The sequence below is a fragment of the Triturus cristatus genome, chromosome 2_1 (genome assembly GCF_964204655.1).
Source record: "Triturus cristatus chromosome 2_1, aTriCri1.1, whole genome shotgun sequence".
In the NCBI taxonomy this organism is placed as follows: Eukaryota; Metazoa; Chordata; class Amphibia; order Caudata; family Salamandridae; genus Triturus; species Triturus cristatus.
Window position 1 is genome coordinate 229087540 of NC_140581.1, and position 20600 is coordinate 229108139.

General features: G+C 43.8%; 1 protein-coding gene across 1 annotated transcript in view; it reads right to left on the reverse strand.

Moving 5' to 3' along the window:
- Positions 1 to 20600, reverse strand: part of ALPK2 (alpha kinase 2) — a 514940-nt gene that overhangs the window by 97392 nt on the left and 396948 nt on the right. The window lies entirely within an intron of this gene.

The following is a 20600-nucleotide window of genomic DNA, read 5'->3' on the forward strand; positions in this document are numbered from 1 at the left end:
AGTACATATCATAAATCATTTCTGTCAACTAGGCAGTTGTCCTAAACATTTATTACAAACAAGGCAATACTCAAAATATTAGGGCTCCAAATTACAGCAGTTTGGAGAACCCCCTGAACATGAATCACCATACCATCATAGAAGGAGTCACCACATGGATACAGAACACCTGAGCCTCTCTTTCAAGTCATGTAGTACTTTTAGGGAGTCCCTGAAATGATACAGGAGCATCTGAGCTCCTTCTAGCAGAATTACAGTAGTTTTAGGAGGCAGTCCTGTGCGTTCTACTGATGGCCCCTCGGGACTGGCAAGGCAGCAGGAAATGCGGCCACTCGGCGCCCACCCCAGGCGGGAGAGGCACACACAATGCAGGAAGGGCGGGAGACCTCACTTGGTCCCCTGTATATGTAATGCTTAGTGAAGTGCCACTGTCAGTGAAAATGCAGTGCACCTGCTGCCAGCCCAGGGAATGCGGCAGAGTGCTGGCAGGGGTAAGATCTCCTGGCATCCCTCCCAACGTGGATGGATAAGCACAGTCACCCGCTTCACCCAGCCGCCATGCGGGTGTGCCTCAAAAGTGAGCGGCTGTAATTGCGGGCTGATGGCCAAACTCCTCCGGGGCCAGAATCCATCACTGGACTCCATGTCAGGTGGGCGGGGCCATATCCTCCGGCCCTATGCACCTTCCTTAACCTCGAACATGCCAGCTGGCAGAAATGTGTCCTGATCTGGTTTTCCATGGTGCACGTCTCCGTTGTCTTTCCCAACATCGCCGGGTTGCACTGGTAGCCACATTGCGGCTTTGAGCGCAAGCCAGACTTTTCTTAAGCTTGGTCCTGCGCTGAGGGCAGGGCGGTTCCCATAAAGCCTGTACTGCTGAGTGGCCAAGCCTTAAGTGCTCCACATGCGCTGAGCTGCAACCACAGGTGCCTTTTTTCCTGGGTAAGATACTCAGCCTGCGTTTGGCAACTCCTTGCTTTCTATGCACACATAAAGTGCTCCTTACACATTATGCACCATTAAAGCGTTTCTCACATGCTTTAAACCAAAAAGCGGGGAAAACACAGCACTACCCAAGCACTTCCTTTGGCACAAACACAGGTGAAGAACTCGGTTTGGCCAATTGGGAAAGCAACAGTCCTGTCTTTTCTCCTGTTCCAGGCAGGCTCTTTTTTAATATAGCCAGAATCTTCTTTGAAGTCTTTTATCTCCCTGAGACTTACAATAGGAGGCCAGCACACACAAGCCCTTGGAGATTTCTTCTCAAGCAGGATACTACAGCAGGGCCAACAGAGTCAATCCCTTTCCTACACCACAGACAGATGCAGCAACTACAGACCAACCCACTCCTCACACAGAAAAGGCAGCGCCCCTCACACCTTTCTTCCGCTCTTCGTCTTGGCAGGGTCCTCTTGTTCCTTGAAGTAATCTAAAGTCTTGGGGTATTAGGTGTAGAACTCACACCCCATTTTGTCATTGTTCTCTTTGCTGTAAGGGTCGCTGTACCCAGTCCAAACCAGTCCTGTCATCCCTAGTGCAGCATGACCAGAGGGGACGGGGACAGCATTGTGACATGGAGACACAGCATATTGAGTGCAAGCAAAACTCCTCCCACCACTCTAAATGCAGACCAGGTTATTCAGTCCAGCGATGAGTCGCCCAGGCAAGGCAGGACACACCTCAACCCCCCTTGAGACTGTCTAGAGTGAATGCACATCTTCAGCTCCTGTCACTCCAACACCAGATGCTGAATACACAAACAGACAGAGGCACACAGGATGTTAAAGCAAGAAAATGCCGTCTTTCTAAAAGTGGCATTTTCAAACATAGAATTTAAAAACCACCTTTACCAAAAGGTGTGTTTATGAATTCTAAATTCCGAGAGCCTAAACTCCATTTCTCAATCTTGTCCCTATGGAAAGTTATACTTGTAAGATGTTACAAAGCAACTCCCATGTTAGCCTATGGGACAGATAACCTTTTAATAGTGAAAAACAAAATACACCGTATTTCACAATCAGGATATGTCACACACACCAGTACATGTCCTACCTTTCACATACACTTCACCCTGCCCATGGGGCCTACCTTAGGGGTGCTTTCATGTAAGGAAAGTGAAGGTTTGGGCCTTGCAAGTGGGTGCACCTGCCAGGCCACATGGCAGTTTACAACACTACAGTGGTAGGTCTGAGACACATTTACAGGGCTACGCATGTGGGTGGCACAACCAGTGCAGCAAACCCACTAGTAGCATTTGATTTGCAGGCCTTGGCTCACTCAGTTCACTTTACTAGGGATTTATCAGTAAATCAAATAAGCCAATCATTGATAACAATCATATTCACAATTTATATCTAGTGCATTTGCACTTTAGCACTGATCAGCAGTGGTAAAGTGCACAGAATCATATAGCCAACAAAAACAGGGTCAGAAAAATAGGAGGCAAAAGGCAAAAAGTCTGGGGATGAACCAGGTCTAACAAGCAGTGTAAGGCACAATCTATACGTTAGCAATGACCTAACATATTGTGGCTAAAACACTGGTACTTAGAAGGATCACTGCAGCTGTGCCCCACTTAGAGGTAGTTCTTAGGCAGTGAAAGTGTAAATATAAATTTGGTAAGTCTATAATATATCTCATATCGCTGTGACCATAACCTATCACACAAAAGCTGTATTTGCCTGCGATATGACCACTCTGACACATGACATTCTGTAATGATGATGAAGCAACTTTCCTACCTCGTTCTAAGGTGTGGAGGACCTTTCCTAATTTGTCTTGTCCTCCTGAAATTAACCAATGGAATGTTACTAGCAGATGTATTTCCCCAGCAGTAATTTAGAATATGGCAGGCACTAGCGGAGAGAAGCTTAGCAGATGCTTCACTAACTCACCATGGGTTTCATGTTCTATCTCCAAATGTAGCTGTCTTTTCTCAAGCTGGTAGCTCAATGAAGGATTTAAGAGCAGTTGGCTGAATTGGTGTGCATCGTTCATCTCATGCCACACCCACAAGACTAAACTGGCATCCTTCATGTTACCCACCTTACACGTGGAGTACCTCAGAGATGAGCCTCATGGTCAAACCTGTCAGCCGCCAAATATTTTTCTTCAGCTACATACCCAGCAAGTCAAAACTAGATTGCATATCTATATTGACTGTTCACAGCTACAATACCAAACTACAGGACAATATATAAGACCTAAAAGGCTACCTAATCAGGGAGTGATATCATCAAACCACCTCTGCCTACGTACAAACTGGGCCTGGTGAACCCAGAACCTCTTCCACCTGCTTATTTCCTGCCTACGAATCTATAGCCAGGGTGAGACAACTGGTTATGTTAAAGGGACTTGTATTGGACAGACGGCCCACTCCCAAAGCAGTATCTCAGTGCTAGAGCAGAACTAGGAAGGTAGTAAGCAGATCTTGAGAAAAGCCAAGTGTTCAGCAGTGTTTGAACCTCCCAAAATCAGAGCAAGATTGAATGTAATGAGGAAGACGGTTCCTATGATAGGGGGCTCGATATGAAAACGAGTGACATTTATATCTGGTGGAAAGGATGCGGAGAGGATTTAAAAGAGGTTTAACCTTAGACCTCCGATTTCTGCTCAGACAATACCAGAAAAGTCTGGCTCAGAAGTAGGAGGGGCCGATCCCCAGGAGCAATTTGTGAGTGAGACATAGGAGCTTAAACAAATTACACTTTCTTGTTGGCAAGCAATTTACTGTTTTTAAAGGAGTTTTAGAGCGGGTGCTGGGTGGAAGTTTCCATACTAACCGAGGCGCAGCATTTTGTACCACCTGAAGTTTAGAGAGGAAAGGCTCACTGGAGGCCACCAGAAGTGCATTCCAGTAGTCCTGGTGGCTCATAATGATGGCCTGGATCAATGTTTTCCTGGAACTCATGGGAAGCCAAAGAAACCCTTTTTAAAGAAAATACAAAGTGCTGAAACAGGTACCACAAATAGAGGTAACCTGGTCTTTAATGTATAAACTATTATCCACCAAAAAGCCATGGTTTTTTACCACGCTCTTGGGACAAGGTACTGGACCAAATTCTGTCGGCCACCAATCTTCTGACCAGAATTCTTGCGCTTTCCCAAACAAGAGGATTTCAGTCTTTTCTCCATTTAGTTGCAGCCAATTGAAATGCATCCAAGCTGCCAACTTTCTCATACGGTTAATAAATCTAACTTTGGAAGTCTCAGGATTTTGCCCAAATGAAAATAACAATTGTGAGTCATCGGCACGGATATTATTTCAAAAGGACATGCCTTAACAATCTTTGCAAATGGGGCCACATAAGTATTGAAGAGTGTAGGACTCATGGAAGAGCCCCGAGGAACCCCCTTATCAATAGGAACTAGATTTGATGGGGTGGATTGAGATCACTTGGGTTCTGTCAGCCAGGAAGTTAAGTCAAGATAAGGCCTTCCAATGTACGCCTATCTAATACAGTCTCTGAATGAGAATGGAATAGGAGAACGTATCAAAGGCGGCTGACAAATTAAGTAATACCATTATTGCCAGAATGCCTTCATCCAGTAGTATTCTGGTGGAATCAATAACTGCCAGAAGGGCAGTTTCCATGTTGTGGGAAGTACTAAAACCTGATTGTGAGGGGTCCAGTATGCAGTTGTTCTCTAAATATTTAGAGAGTTGTTTGTTAACTAGGCCCTCCAAGACTTTACCAAGAAGAGGAAGGAGCAAAATGGGCTGATAATTCACGTGCTCATAGGGATGGGTATTTGCTTTTTTCAAGATGGGAGTGGCAAATGACGCCTTGCAATCCTGTAGCAATTTCGCTGAGCCCAATGATGAATTAAATACATTTGTAATGTAGAGAGTTAACAGAGAGGACAAGGAGGAGACTATGTAAGTCGGATAGGGGTCAGATGGAAAGCCAGACTTAATCTTCACCAGCATATCTTGCACCTGTTCTTGAGAGATAGAATCAAACTTTCCCAACAAGGCTGGGGCGTTTGATGGCAATAGATCATAGCTAACAGGTTTAACTGGCCTCAATGCCAATGATGAAAAATCCTTAAATAATCTGGAGACCGTTTCCACAAAGAAGTCAGACAGCGAGCCGCATAACTCTTGCGAGTCCGGTATTGCTAACTTACAGGCAGCTGGCTTCTTAAATTAATTCCGTACTTTAAATAGCTTTCTCGTATAGTTGCCAGACTGCTCAATCCTGCTGATAATACGACATCTACGCACTTCCCTAATCTTCCTTTAGTAGATTAGAAGGGCTAGTTTGTATGCCCTTGTATCAGGATGGGATTTTGTCCTATGCCACCTCCTTCTCAATCTTTTATAAGCAGTTTTTCCACTTCTCAGCTCTGCAGTATACCAAGGGGCCTGATGTTTAGTGGATCTGTTATTGCTGTGTTTGGGGGGGAGCTACTACATCAAAAGCTTTAGACAGATAATTATGATAAGATAGCTAAAGCTTCATTAATATCCTCTAATTTGTGGATGTCAGAAGGGTGGAAGGTGGACTGAAAATTCAAAGGGTTAATTTTCCTCCAAGACCAGGTTGCTCTTATGCCATCTTTTGCCAGCCCACCACAGCTGACCTAGTTATCTCAAAGCTGATGGAATAGTGGTCAGTCCAAACTAAATGTATGGGGTTGTCTATTTCCAGCTGCTTAAATGACTTATCCTTTCTCCTGTAAGTCCTGGTCCCCTCTAAATTTGCTTTTTACCACAGTGAAGCACTTGATGAATTCCCACAGGACGGCACTGGCCTTTTTGACGGACTACCAGACAACATTACCCTAACTGTAATATCATGGTTTAAATGATAATATCACATCTTGGCAATGAAAACAATGCACCACTGCTAATGAAACAGTACATTAACTGCAAGACTCTTTCAGTGAACCAAAAAACTGTATTTGCCCAAGGCTCACTTACCTCACAAGAATATTCCCAATCTACTAGTTGAAGTACAAATTAAACCAGGCTGGACAAAGTTCAGATGAGCATGGTAGACTCACCTGTTTTTCCTATGAAGGGAGATAAATTCATTTGCTTCACCCTACAAATAGCTATATTGAGTACAGGAGCAAAGAAAGGCTCGTGCATATCAGCATCTTGAAATAATTCTTTCAAGGGGTGATGCTTTAATACATGGAGGTGCCACATGTGTCTGTTACTGTCACCAGCTGAGAGTGTGATAATGCTGGGAGACCCATGCTTTCAGGATGTTGCAGATATGGACCCACTGTAGAGCGCAAATACTTACTGACATTCTCACCTCACAACCTCACAACACGGCTGGTGTTCTAGGCTGAAATTTTTCTGGTCTCTAAAAGGAAGAACGCAATGAATTGTTGGGTACCTATAGGTGCCACATGAATATTCACTACGATCCAGCTTGCCTTCAACCTACTAAAAAGTTAGCAGGAAAGACAGGGAGTCTTTACCACCTTTGCATACTGCTGCATGAGTACTCACCGGACATGTACAATTTAAAAGTACATGACCTGCCTTTTAAATACATTGCACCCTGCCCTGTGGGTCATACAGGGCCTACCGTAGGGTGACATATGGATAAAAAGGGAAGGTTAAGGCCTGGCAAGTGGTTTATCTTAAAAAGGAGTGACAGAGTGCACACCAATTGTTTCTATGTTTCTTCGATTTAATTGTTTCACATGTTGTTGGCGTGCAAGCCCAGAATCGTGGATTGCCCAACCATGTGTATGAATAATCACCAAAGGATGTGGGGCAAAGTCATACCCCACTCCGGACGCACAGTGTGGCTGTGCCCCCACATCCTTTTGTAAGTGGTTTATCTTGCCAGGTTGAAGTGGCAGTGTAAAATGCACATACAGGCTCTTTAATGGCAGGCCTGAGCCATTGTTACAGGGCTACTAAATTTGGTGGCACAATGAGTGCTGCAGGCCCACTAGTAGCATTTAATTTATAGACCCTGGGCACATGTAGTGCACCTTACTAGGGACTTGTAATCAAATGAAATATGCCAATTGGGTATGTGCCAATGTTACCATGTTAAGGGGAGAGAGCACAAGCACTTTAGCACTGGTCAGCAGTCCTAAAGCCAGCAACAGCGAGGTCAGAAAAATGGAGAGAGGTAGGCAAAAAGTCAGGGAAAGACCACTCTAAGGCTGTAACGTCTAGCATTTGGCAGGAGCAATGGCTCAGAGATCGATGTCGTTCTCCATAGGATCTGGTTCTAAAACCATGAAGTCCTGACCTGGAGGTGTCCAAGTATCAATGATGATTGGGGCGAAAGGGCACCCCTCTTCAGTTGTTGTTTAATAATGTATGCCACTAGGATCAGGGCTTCAAGATACTGTGCAGAAAAACCTTCTCCTGGTGACCCATGAATTGCACATTCTCTGCATTTTAATGTAATAGAGACTGTGGTGACCTCAAGTTCCTGTCTCAAAACAAAGCACCTCGACCTGATGTGGAAACAACTGATTTTTATGAGACAGTGACTGACCTATGTGCCCCTTCATCCTTAGGCCCTCCTTATGGATTCTGAGTCGGGACGGTATTCCCGAACCAAAATGTGGCCCATATGAGCTGCAGTGCCCAGAATGTGGAATACCTATGCAGACCAAAATACAGGGAGACAATCTGCATGTTTTTCATGATCCTGGGCTATTGTGCTGACAATTACCACCACCCTGACCAGGAGATAAATGTCAGACTGGAGCATTATGAAGCAGCATCGAAGGGTTGGTAGCTGGAGCGCATCCAGATCCATGCCATGCTGTGGCGTGGTTGGGGGTAGCACTGTCTGCTGCATCCATGGTGCTGCGGAGAATCAAATGGAGACTCACCTGTGCCTTGAGTCCACAGCACCTGTCCGCTGCTTGGCGGTTTACCAGAAGCAGATTTACACCTGGTAAAAATGCATCATTTTTTGGGGACCTGGTAAACTCAGGTCCAGACACACTGGGCAAAAGATAACATGCCAGAGTGTCAACCCTCTAATGATACCCCTCATCCATGCTCAAAATAGGGAGCCTTAGATTTATAAATGCTGTTGTAAAGACTTGACCTGCTACTTCTATGAACAAAGCCTTAATTGTTCCAACATAGAACCAAGCAAGGTGACTACCCACTATCATACAGCAAATAATGGCGCCAAACTCAATACCTCTGAGACAAAACTGTTTACATGGTTACAAGTTCCTAAATGTATTCTAAATAAATAAACAACTGAAGTGTAAATGTCACCAAACAGGAAATTGTCATTTATTAGTTTACCACAACTCGCATGGCATATGTATTCAAAGGAGTCAACTGCACTAACCAACTGACACCAATAATTTCTAAAAAGGAAAGAAGTGGAAACAAGCTGTCCCATTGACATGCAGCAATGTGGTAGCCATCAGTAGTGTCCAGTTCAAACTTCTCACACCTACATTCAAGTCACTACACAACACAAGACCTGCATAGCTCAATCACCGGCTTCACTTTCACCAACCCACCAGAAAACTTTGTTCAGCCTTGCACACACACCCCACATCTACAGAAGCAGAACGGGAGTTCGATCACTATTCTACCAAACTGCCAAATCTTGGAATGACCTCCCCCAACACATCAGGGCCTCCTCCTCCTCACCTCTTGAATTCCACAAGAAGCTGAGCACGTGGCTTTTCAATTAGTCTTCTTGTAGACCATCGAGACTGCCTGTACTCGGGCCCAGACTCGCCAGACGCCTCTTCTCACTCAGCGTCTGAATGCCCACACAGTGCTGCTGGGACAAAGGCGACTATATCTAAGACCTGCAAAATGGCGTAAGAACACGCAAAGAGGCCCTAACGCTTATTTTCACCATCACGGAGCCGACGGCCCTCGCACAAATCGGCAAGTTGCACGCAGAAGCAGCAAGGACCTTAAGATCTACCCAAGCAATGGAGACAATAGCCCGTAACTTACAAGCTGCAGCCAACTACGAGCCATAGCAACACTAATTGGAGGAGCACCCCACACGAACTGGTTACGACGATCTTAGTCATGCACCATGCACTTCTGATTCCTAAGGTGCACACTGGCTTGCTTAAAGGACGGATCACCCTACGGGTCCGCATATTGTTCAGAATTTCCATCAAGTACCTCACACAATCTCTGGCGAGGCCCTGTTTCACCAAATAGACCAACACCCTATAGAGCATGAATATTGATTACTTTAATATCAGGCACACACTTGCACGGGTAAAGGTCGTACAACTTTAGGGGCTCGCACACGGTTCTGTTTTGCCATCTAGCACCCTACATGATCTCTTGGCGGGGCCCTCTGCACCAGGTCCATCACACGACAAATAGACCGATACTTTGCAGGGCACGTAATTGGCGATTGTAACATTAGATTTTCATAGACTCAGGCATCTATTTGATGCACTAAACTTTGACATCTGTCCCGTATACCTTAACCCTATGCATGCCGGCACGTTACAACATTGCATGCCCGTGCACCTCATAGTCTTGGCTTTGCGCAAGCGTCATCTCACCCCGCACTCGCTATACAAACCACCTTTGACCGCGCACCTGGGGAGGCTGTCAATTTTGCCTGGCGACTAATGCCACGACAATTTTAAATTTTAGATTGTATTATTTTATGCCATAGCTTAGGCTATCTATTAGATTTTTATATTTACTGTCTTTATGTGCTATCGCTTTTGCATAAGATTTTAAGTAATCATACAATAAAGATTCATTCATTCCTGTCCGCCAAATTTGCCACTTGACACAGGTGAAAAGCAACGCTGTACAAATCCACTTTACTTTACATGGAAAAGCACAAGCCAGCAAAAACCGAGTTGTTGGAGCCAGCTTCTAACACAATTTTTGCCACGCTTACCCGTGTCTCTACATTCTAATCGGCAAACATCAATTTGAGTGCGTTGAATGGTGTTATGCCATGGCAGAGCATCATTATGGGACATTATTAGGTGGACAGAACTTTAAATGGAGTACTTGTATAATACAAAAGGCATTTGTTTTTGTTTACAGTGACATATCATTTTTAAAGTCCACTATTTTGCGTGACAATGTAGTTCTGCTGTGTTTCAGGAGAAGAACATTTCTGAAATTGCACAATCCGGGCACAGAATGCTTTTAATGCACATGTAATACTTTTTTGAAGCTAGGGGAATAATGCACTTGGAGCACTGGTAAAACGCATGAAATATTAAACAGTTTCTGAAGTCTGTATTATTTCTAGTTTTTGGGTGTGGTGTGTGAACTGGATAGTGAGGAGTGAGAGCTTATGCCACCACATAATTATGTGCATCTTTTAATCTTTTCAAACCTTCTATGGCATTAGAGGGTGGCTATTCTTCGATCCCTGCTGCTATGCTAGCCCATGCTGACCTAGATATCTGCGAAACTTCTATCTGGAATAGATTGTTTTCTTCTGTCTGGAATGGATTGTTTTCTTCTGTGTGGAATGGATTGTGGTACCCTCCAGTGTCCTCCATTCTACCGCTAAATGTATTTGGTTGATTTGGTCACTGTTAAGCAACAGATTGATTTTTCACAACCCGACTGCCTTAAAGATTATGCTGTTGGCCAGTACCCCTACTCTGAAAATTGTTTCAACACCAGCTGTTAAAGTCACAGGGGCAGATTCACAAGCCCCTTGCGTCATTTTTGCGCCGCAGTTGCCTCACTTTTTGTGACACAGCAACAGTGTAAAAATGCGGCCCATTTACAACGTGACGCATCTAGGGAGATGCCTCACGTTGTAAAGCCCAGCGTCACATTATACCTGCGTCAGGTATAATGTATGCAGGGTGGGAGTTCCAACGCAAAAAAGCCTCGTAGAAGTGACGCAGTGAAATCTGCAAGATTTCACTGCGCCACTTCTAGGACGCCACTGCGTCAAATTCTTATGCCTGCTTGAAGCAGGCGTAAGGAGTGACGCAGCACAATGAGGATAGGCATTCCCCTACATTGCTGCAGTTGCATCGTGCTTGCGACACGACTCCAGTAATGCGTGACTTCTGCGTCAACAGATGCGTCAGAACTTCTGACGCATCTGTCAATCCTAGCGCCATGGTGCGCCGTATTGTAAATACAGCGCATCCATAGTGGCGCAAGGGTTTCTCAAAGTGGCGCAGGGAAAGTGACGCATCTTCACAGATGCGTCACTTTCTTGTAAATCTGCCGCACAGTTCTTAAAGCGCTCGTCTGAAAGCTACGAAACAAATGGGGAATTTCCAACTAAAGGATCATACGGAAGCGATGACCAAAACAGCGAGGACCCACCTGAGGAAAATCTGCTGCCTTTCAAACTGGCCCCCTCCAGTGAGAAGTCCCGTCTTATCTATTTAACACCCAAATTACAAGCATCTCAGCTTATGAACTGTTCCATTTTAAATCCACTTTATCTGTCATTTTATGCTAATGCTTTTCAGCAAAGTAGCGGTGTAGAAAAACCACTGAATAATTAAATAAACAAATAAATTACATGCTAAAACAAAGGTCAAAGCAGAGGTCCAAGATCTAGTCATTTTTCATATTGAATATTGCCGTGACCCCCTTACCAGACTGCCAAAACACGTGTGGTTCCCCTATAAGCTGTTTCCCATTGAGTAGCTCATGTCCTGGTAAAAACCTCCCTACTTCCCACTCTTCTCTTCAATGGCTGCTATTGATACGCGCTGCTCCTTCAGAACAACCTGCCTACATAGAGCCGTAAAGGTAAATACTCCAGTTGTTTGATGACAATTCTATGAATACTCAGTGGCTTCCACAATCACAGAAGAACAGACAAAATCATTCTTGAAACCCTTTTTTATAAAAGCATTGGCAAAGCCAATAGGTCTCGTCTATGTAAGAGCTGTTGAGTTTACCAATGTCTTTTAGCCATGGTGTACAGCATATGAAGCATGTTAAAAGCTACATGGACAATGAGGGTGTGAGCGTTACAAGCAACACAAACAATGGGAAGGTGGGAGAGAAAAGAGGGGGTGGGAGGACAAGGAGAGGGGAAGGCAGAAGCAACAAGGGCAACGGGGGATTGGGAGGGAAGAAGCAACATGACGTGAAAAGGAAAAGTACCTCAGTCACAGCACAAGCAACAGAAGGCCACTAATCAGAATAAAGCAATGGGCACTCGGTCCATGCTTCGTATGAAAGAAGAGAAAGTGAAACTGGCATGCACTGGCCAATTAGGAGGAGGCAAATAAGAGTGACAGTAAAGCCAATAAAGGGTATGCAATGAGCAGGCCCCAAGCCAGCCCCTTGTAGTAAACAATATTTCTTGCAAGCAGCAGCGCTTGCGCACTGTCTTAGGTGAGGCCTAAAAAAGGAGCATGTTGTTCAGGTCCTTCACAGGCAAAGCCCTCGGGATCTGAAGTGCAGTGAAATCCGAATTGCCCCCTCATTCTTGACATCAGCAAATTAGTACAATTTCCATAGAAAAGGATGTAAACCAGAAGTTTCACTTAATCCTAAAATTGATGGTCACCTACAAGAGCTGGAGCCTTCAATCTTATGAACTCCTCATACATATATAGTATTTTTCCAGCACACCCAGGTAGCCTCTGTCATCTATCTCACACTGGACTCCTCATCACTATCTCCTCTCTATTCCTAATGAATAAAACCCTGAAGCCTGCTAATAATGAGACTGCACTTTCAAAGCAGCTTCATTACTCTCACTCAATCTTAAACCACTTTAAAACCCCAGATTTGTGTCTCTAACCAGAGGTCTTTAATCTATTTTGCTCTGGGCACCCTAAAGCAAAATATTTTAAAGTTGCCCCCCCACCCCAAAACGTTAAGGCAAGGATTGGAAGAATGAAGGGGTAGCGCTGAGTGTAGAGGTCAGAGTTTATGAGCTCATTTCAGGGATACTTTTTCTGTAGCTCATAATCCCCAATAAATCTGAGACTTATAAAAGAGCTAATTCATCAAACAAAAACAGAAATTGACCCAAAAAATCTGCTCCCCTTAATTGGTGCACTTTGATTCCCTCGCACTCCTGGGCCCTAATACAAGTGCTCCTCCTGCACTAGTGATAGCAGCAGCTCTGGGTAGAAGGATACCTCCTCCGTCTTTTTCACCGCTTTTCCACCAATGCTGATCCTCACTAAAGTCTTGAAATAGACTCTGTCCTTGTTTTTTGGGACTTCCATACAGCGTGACCTCAGCCCAAGTGATTGGCGTGCTTTACACGAGCATCTCTTACATTACACAAGGTCAGATTATGTTTTTTAGGCAGAAGGAGCTTAAATGATTTGCCTAGAATCACAGGATGTTGAGTCAATTGGAATTGAACTTGGGTCCCCAGTTCCAAAGTCATCAGCTCTCACCATTAGACCACATCTCTCCTCTTTTCAGAAAAATACGAGCTCCCAAGCGTTGCCATGCTTTTTGGAGCAAAGGTGCCCTTAAACCTATTGTTACCAAATAAAATGAGCCCCCGTAACCTTTTGTATAAAGGTAGACAGTCATAACTGAGATAAAGTGGGCCCCTCAGAACCCTGGGCCCAAGTGCCGCTGCACCTGTTTCTCTAATGATAGCTACTGCCGTGTAAAGGGGGCTGTACCCTCTGCCCTTTGCTGAAAACCTGGGCTCCCATTTTGCTCCATCCCCCGCCCTGCCATCTTTCTGACGCTAAAACTAAGATGTCTCCTCTCCTTCGATTCCCACCTTCCCCTGGGTCATTGCTCCGAGGCCCAAAGCAACACTGACACAGCAAGTGTGCACAAATGTGAGCAAGGAAGGGCAGTGAGACAGCCATACTGGGACTCACTTCGCCCCTTGAACCTCTGGGCCCTTGTGCCACTGCATCTGCAGCACCACTGATACCTACAGCACTGCGAAGCAGGCTGTTTGTCCTGCCCACTGCACCGGGCCTTCAGGCCTGCCCACTCCACCGGGCCTTCACGCCTAGGACTGAGGCACAAAACAGGCTTTCTGCAGCTTTATGTAAAAAAAAAATAAACATACATAATGGACAAAAGGCTGACATCTCATCCCCCGTGTTGCAAGCGTAACCTGGGCCCTAATATTTGCAACTTGGCCTCCACACCCCTATCTCGTAGTAAGACAGTCGCAATTGGGGTGCAGTTGCCCTACAGCAACAGCACCATTCTGAACTAATGCTAGTGATGGCCCTTAAAAAAATAATGATTCCCATAATTCACCCCTCCCTTACCCAGGAGCATCTGTCAGGGGAAGCTGTCTGTTCATTTGGGGAAAAAGAGCCCCCATATTTCTGACACTCTACCTGCATCTGGAACCTTCCCTCTTCCTTCTGGGCCATTACCCTGAGCCCGCAGGACTGTGCATCTGAATGTAACCCTGGTGAGCTCTTCCCTGCAAACCCGGACACACCCTTAAAAAAAAGTCATATTTTAAAGGTTAAAACTGACCCTGCCATGCCTCTGACTGAAAGTATAAGGGGTGGACTCCTCTACTGTGAACAGAAGGACAGAAAACTAAAGAAAGAACAAGTCTTCCCACCAAGGTGCTTTCTATATGAAAGAAATGTAATGTGTGCAACTGATTAATCACCAAATATAAAAGCTGCTAGGAAGCCAGGATGGGCTTTAACTAAGGCAGTCACTTGAGGCAGTCACTTGAGGCAGTCACTTGGAACTCCATGGTTGCAAAGCTTAATTCTTCTTGAGAAGTAATGTGAGGGTGTTACCAACTGCTTTCTTGAGTATGTCCTTTAAATGGACACGTATCACAATGTTTCTAGGTATAGTCTGATTACTTATTACTAAAATATATAGCTATAAATAATGACTTACATATTCACAGTGCTTTCTTTCACAGGCTCAGACTTCGTAGCGCTATAAATACAGTTCGGACTATCAGGGCTGGACTGGCCGTAGCAGGCACCGGGCAATCCCCCGGTGCGCCGCACGGGTGGGGGCCGTTTTTGGGCCCCTGGGGGCCGTTTTTGTTACAGGGCCGTTTTTGCATAGTTGAAAAATCGGCCCTGTAACAAAATCGGCCGAAAACCGGCCCTGGCAAAGAGCACGGCGGCACCCCCAAGACCCGGGAGAGGGCCGTACGAGCTCTTTGCCAGGGCCGGTTTTGGTTTGGGCCAGCTAGGATTCAATTTGGTGATTTTCTGGCCGAGCAACTGGAAATGTGCGATTCTGCAGAGTTTAATGCGTCATTTCCTGCATAATCTGCAGATATTAACAAAAAATTGCTCCCAACTCAAACGAATCAAAAGTTACCAAAAATGAAGCAACAGGTGTTGCCAGGCAGTGAACGCCACTCATTGGTATATTTGGGAGTTGAAGTGGTAAAAATTGGGAGAAATCTTTGCTTGGATAGTATTCACATGTGCACAATTTCAAAATAATTGAGTACTTTATAAAATATACCACATCAAGGAGCATAATTTGCCTTTTTGTGCAGCATAATTTAGTCAACAAAGACGCATAATTTGGTCCTCCTCGTTGCATAATTCTAGTGGTCCTGCTTTCTGGTGACACACAGGCATCTGCACTGATCGCCTTAGACAACTGAGGTTTCGTAGTAAAATCGATTAGTTTACGTTGTATTCATTGTTCATTTAACATCTGCTCATTATTTTATATGAAGTTACGTGAAGGTTAAAAAAAATAAATCAGTTATAAAATATATTGTTCTTTTCAGCCACTTCTTTGGCCATCCACCCTATTCTCTGACCCTATCACAGTCCACATTCTGTCATTAGGCATTTCAAGTGCTGCAAGTACATCAAGACTGCCTGGAAATGCGCCAAGTAAACCAAGTCGCGCTTCCAGGCGGACTTCATTTGCAAGTACTTGAAAGCCCCATTTGTGACACAACCCTACCCCCGGGAAAGCAGCCACAGACCCTAAAGGGGCGCGCGCTGCACGGTTTGAAGTCCTCTGCTGTCAAGTGATGAATGTGACTATATATGTTACCCTTTCCTCCTCAACTTATCCACTTATGGTCTCCCATCTTTATATAACTAAATAATTCAATTCATACTGTCATATTTGTGTTCACACATGCTTATCCACTATCATATAGCTTTAATCTCAGTGTACAAAAATCTGTACAATTTCACTTAATATATACTAATATTGCTAAACTCTGAGAAATTATCATATCACATTGTGCTTCCAACTGCTTATACCGAATTAATTTGTAAAGTGCTCAGAAACTCCCTGTGGTCGATAAGACATTTTATAAAAACAAGTTGTAAATAAATAAAGAATATATTGATGGCTCAGTTGGAGATTCAAAGAATCCTAGCTATCCCCTTAATCACCAACATGTAAAATGGAAATAGAGGGGGACCAGAACAGCACCCAATACCCCATGACCAGCAAGAACATCTGTGGGACCTGTACTCCTCTAGAATTGGATATTGGAAAAATAGCCATGCTATGCTAGATTAGTGAGCCACCAAGATGTAAGACCCAATGAAAAAAGAAACCTATACGCTGCCATTTTTCAGGAATACCTGTGGCTTAATGTCAAGGGGGCGGAGATACTAGGAACAAATTAAGCCTATACACCGGGTCTGATTTAGAGTTCGGTGAATGAGATACTCTATCACAAACATGATGGATATACCACCCACCGTATTACAAGTACCATAGGATATAATGAACTTGTAATACAACAGACAGGATATCTGTCACATTTGCATAATCCATCTACCAAACTTTAAATAAGGCTCTCAAATCGCCACTAGAAGCCCCACACCCCACAGTTGCCTTTGTTTAGGACATTAAGCAGCACGCACCAGCATTACAAGAAAAATGCAAAGTGTCTGCTGGGTAAAATAGGGAGTGAAAAAGAAACAGCCTCGGGCTTTAGAATATGCTATGTAATCAGTGACATCACTAACCCTTAGTCACTAGCAGGACAAAAGATTCCGAAAGATTGTGACCTTTTAATTCAGGCCACCCAGCACGTGATTGTCCTTCTACCTCTGGAGAGTACAACCCACAGAGACATTTTGGAGAGACTGAAAACGTATACACTCAAGGCCTTCCCTCCCCAAAGGATCTGGGATATGGTTCTGTATACCTGGTTATAAAGCACCCACCTACCTTTTCTTCCTCCCCAACATTTCCCCTGGATGATAATGCTGTCTCAACACTATACATTCATTAAAAAGCAGATTGAAAATGTGTAATGTTGCTCATGCAGTAGTGTTGAGTTGACTGCCGAATATTTTTTTGTTGTGCAGTGATAAAAGTAATAAAACAAATGTGTCTTTGGAAACTTTATAACTAAAACATGCTTTACAGTGCTGGTCTCATCAATAGTTAATTACTGTTTAGATTTTCTGATTGAATGCAAACAGTTTGCTAGAAGGTTACAAAATGTATCCTGTCACATCCATAACTACTCTGCCATGCACTGAATTTATGGAGAACATGTGGGGATCCAGGAGACATTGTGCTGAAATGATGCCTGACAGACAACACACTGAACATGACTGAACCACATTTTTGCCTCATCTCATTATTGGCATAATTTGAGGCATATGTCATTTTTTGTGTGGTTCAAAGTAGAGTGGAGTGTTGCCCCCCAATAATTGTGGACATCAGAGTCAGCAGGCTACATCATTTCATAAACAGACACTTCCTTTGAACTGCATTGTGGGGGCTTGGTGTGACCCAACTCCTTTCCTTGAGACATGACAGTCTGGCGTGTAGGTTACATTAGCACATAGATAGTCACTTTCTCTAACATCACTTTCTAATCACTGCACAGTGGTGATGTGGATACATGATGGGGTAGGGTGCCACCCATAATGTGTGAACACTGGAATCAGTAGCCTATCTCAGCTCTTGTACAGTTGCCTCCAGGGCAATGCCTAGTGGGATTACCGTGACTTTCAGATCAGGGTTCACATCAACAGGGCTTACCCGAAGGCTACGCCCCCATTTATCAGATTACGCAAACCCAGCCCACTTTTGAACTTGTATTTAATGGGCAAAACCCTTAGGAATTAAAGGAATGCAGACTAGGATTGGAAAAGCACTTTTTATTGCTTGGGAAGTGTTTACTAATAGTCTGGTGACATCATGTGTTTTGCCACAGCTGTCCTGGAAAGAAAAGTATCCAATGCAGCCACATTTTTGACAACAACAAGATTGAAATTGAGAGTAGGGCCTAATTTGTTGAACAGACTGCACAATCAGAGTGAAGCTGCACCTTCAATGGAGGGTTTTATGAAAAGGAAGCAGAAGATAACATTTGTAATTTGTAATGTGAGTGGTGATCCTAAAAGGCATTCACTGCAAGATATTGCCCCATCAGTAAAACGTAATGGGAATTCAAATGGAACGCTGCCTGCAGCTAGACCTAATTCTGAGTCGCTGATAGACCTCAAAAGAGTTATATATTTTAATATGAGTGTGTATTTACTATTTTCATCTGCTTTTAGATAATGTTTTCCACAGAGTGCCAGGCGGAATTGTTTCACCATTCTGCTTCTGGTGGTGGTGTGTGACTCTTCCTAAGGTTTGGATATGGGTAATTTACTACATTTTTAAAAAATGCCATTATTCCGAGTCTCTGAGTAATTATAATACCTCGCTGGGTTATACTAACTGACCTTTCACCATAGATTTGGGAATATACTATGCAAACAGTATATTTTGCTATTTTTGTAATAGAGGATTGAGACAACCAAATTTGTTTCAACCTCTATCCAATAAAATATTTTGAAGAAGGTGTACCATAGAGAACATGGATTGTGAAACCATTTCAAAATATTTGACACATATTGCTTATAAACCATGTTATTTGTGTACATAAGTGTTTATTAGGAAAATACATTGTAAGATTATCTATTGTAAAAGAATAACTGAGAAAAAACATGTTTTTTCTGCTATTTAAGCTGCTCACTTAACAAGAAATGGAATAACCTAGTTAATGTTAAACATTTCGACCTAATTTTTTATATTTGAAAAGTGGAAAAAACATATTTTCCCAATTCTAATTATGTAAGAACGAAAAAGTGTGATTCTATTTATTGATTTATTTTACGGTTGTTTGTAGTGCCACTTTACCTGGGGGTGTCAGCGCAATTTATAGAGGAACAAAACCAAAGAGCTCAGATCTCATATTACAGTAAAACAAATAGAGAAAATTAATTGACATTACAATAGAGCAAATGACTTTGAGAGGTATATGGGGGAGAACCGTCTAACTCGGGAGGGGAAAGAGATGTAGGGATTAGTGCAGGGGACAAAGGGTATACGATGGAATGTGGACCAGAGGGGGTTATGATAAGAGTGAAGTGGAGAGAAGATGTAGGTAGATATAGAGCGGGTGGTGAGAGGGGAAAGCAAAGCAGATTGAGAGGAGGGTAGGGAGAAGAGAAGAGGGCTGTTAAAAATAAGATAGGTTGGAAGGATAGGTAGGAAAGAGGCAGAAGAAGGTGGGGCCGAATAGGTCAGGAAAAGAGGATTAGTGCAGTGGCAGGAAGGAGGCTGAGGTGACAGGGACGGGTGAGGACAGAACAGAGAAGGGGTTGGAAGGAAGGCTGGAAGGTATAATTTCACCCAGCGGGTCATATTGCTCCAGTTTTAGCCAAGGTGTGAAACGTAAGATTACAGCAAACTGCATTTACTCTGTCTTATTACTATACAACAGTGGTGCAAATGGACTTGGCCAATTTTGCACAGGTGTAAAACTTCACAGAATATGGCATTGGGATTATACCACATATGAAACCTGTTTTCCTGAAGGGCATGTAAACTCAATATGTGGCCAAACGTTCTCTACTGCTGTATCTTTACAGACTTTGAACAGCCTATCTTTCTTTTAAAGTAATGGGATATAAGTCTATAATGTCTATTGAACTTTGGAATCTCTGCTAGTCTCTGATTAGCATCATGCGTGGACTACAGTGAATCTTTCCTCGTTTACCCTACGAAGGGTTAAGTGAAGCCTTCGCTCTTATTATAACACACATCTTTACCCCTGCTTTGCACTGCACTGAGATTTAATGAGTGATAATTATATCACTGAAATGTTGGAATCTCCACCGAAATAACAGAGGGACAGAGGGCCAATCATGGCTGATCTAAGACTCTTCCTCAAACATTCCAAAGTGTGCTGGTGTTTCTCCCAATTTATTGTACAAAAAATCCACCTGTGTTTAGAATGTTGTAACAGCACCATAGCCCTGCTGCTCCAGGCCACACCAGTTAAAACAGGTCCTCTCATCCTTTGCAGGCATGTGTCTGTGTTTTTAGTGTATTGCATGGGAAAGCAAATTAAGTATAGCTCTTGGCTGTGGGCTGTTAATTCAAGATTGTCAATCATGATGGAAAGAGTGATGAAGTTTCACACCTCAATCCTGACAAACAGTTGTCACAGTTATGAACCGTCAAGCATGGCAGCCTTTCTATAAGATAACATGACTTGCCCAGAATCTTCTGTTCAAGCTCCATAGCTAGTTCTATAACCACATCCTCCAGGATTTAAGTTCACCAACTTATTGACCTACCACATCTCCTCCATCTTCTTTCCCCACTGAGGCATACTGCTTTCTGAGTCACTGAAAGACTCTTGGCATGGATGAAGTCCATGCCAAGCGTCAAATAGGGTCTCGCACTGGCGGAAGAGATGGGCAGTCACCGCCGTTATTGC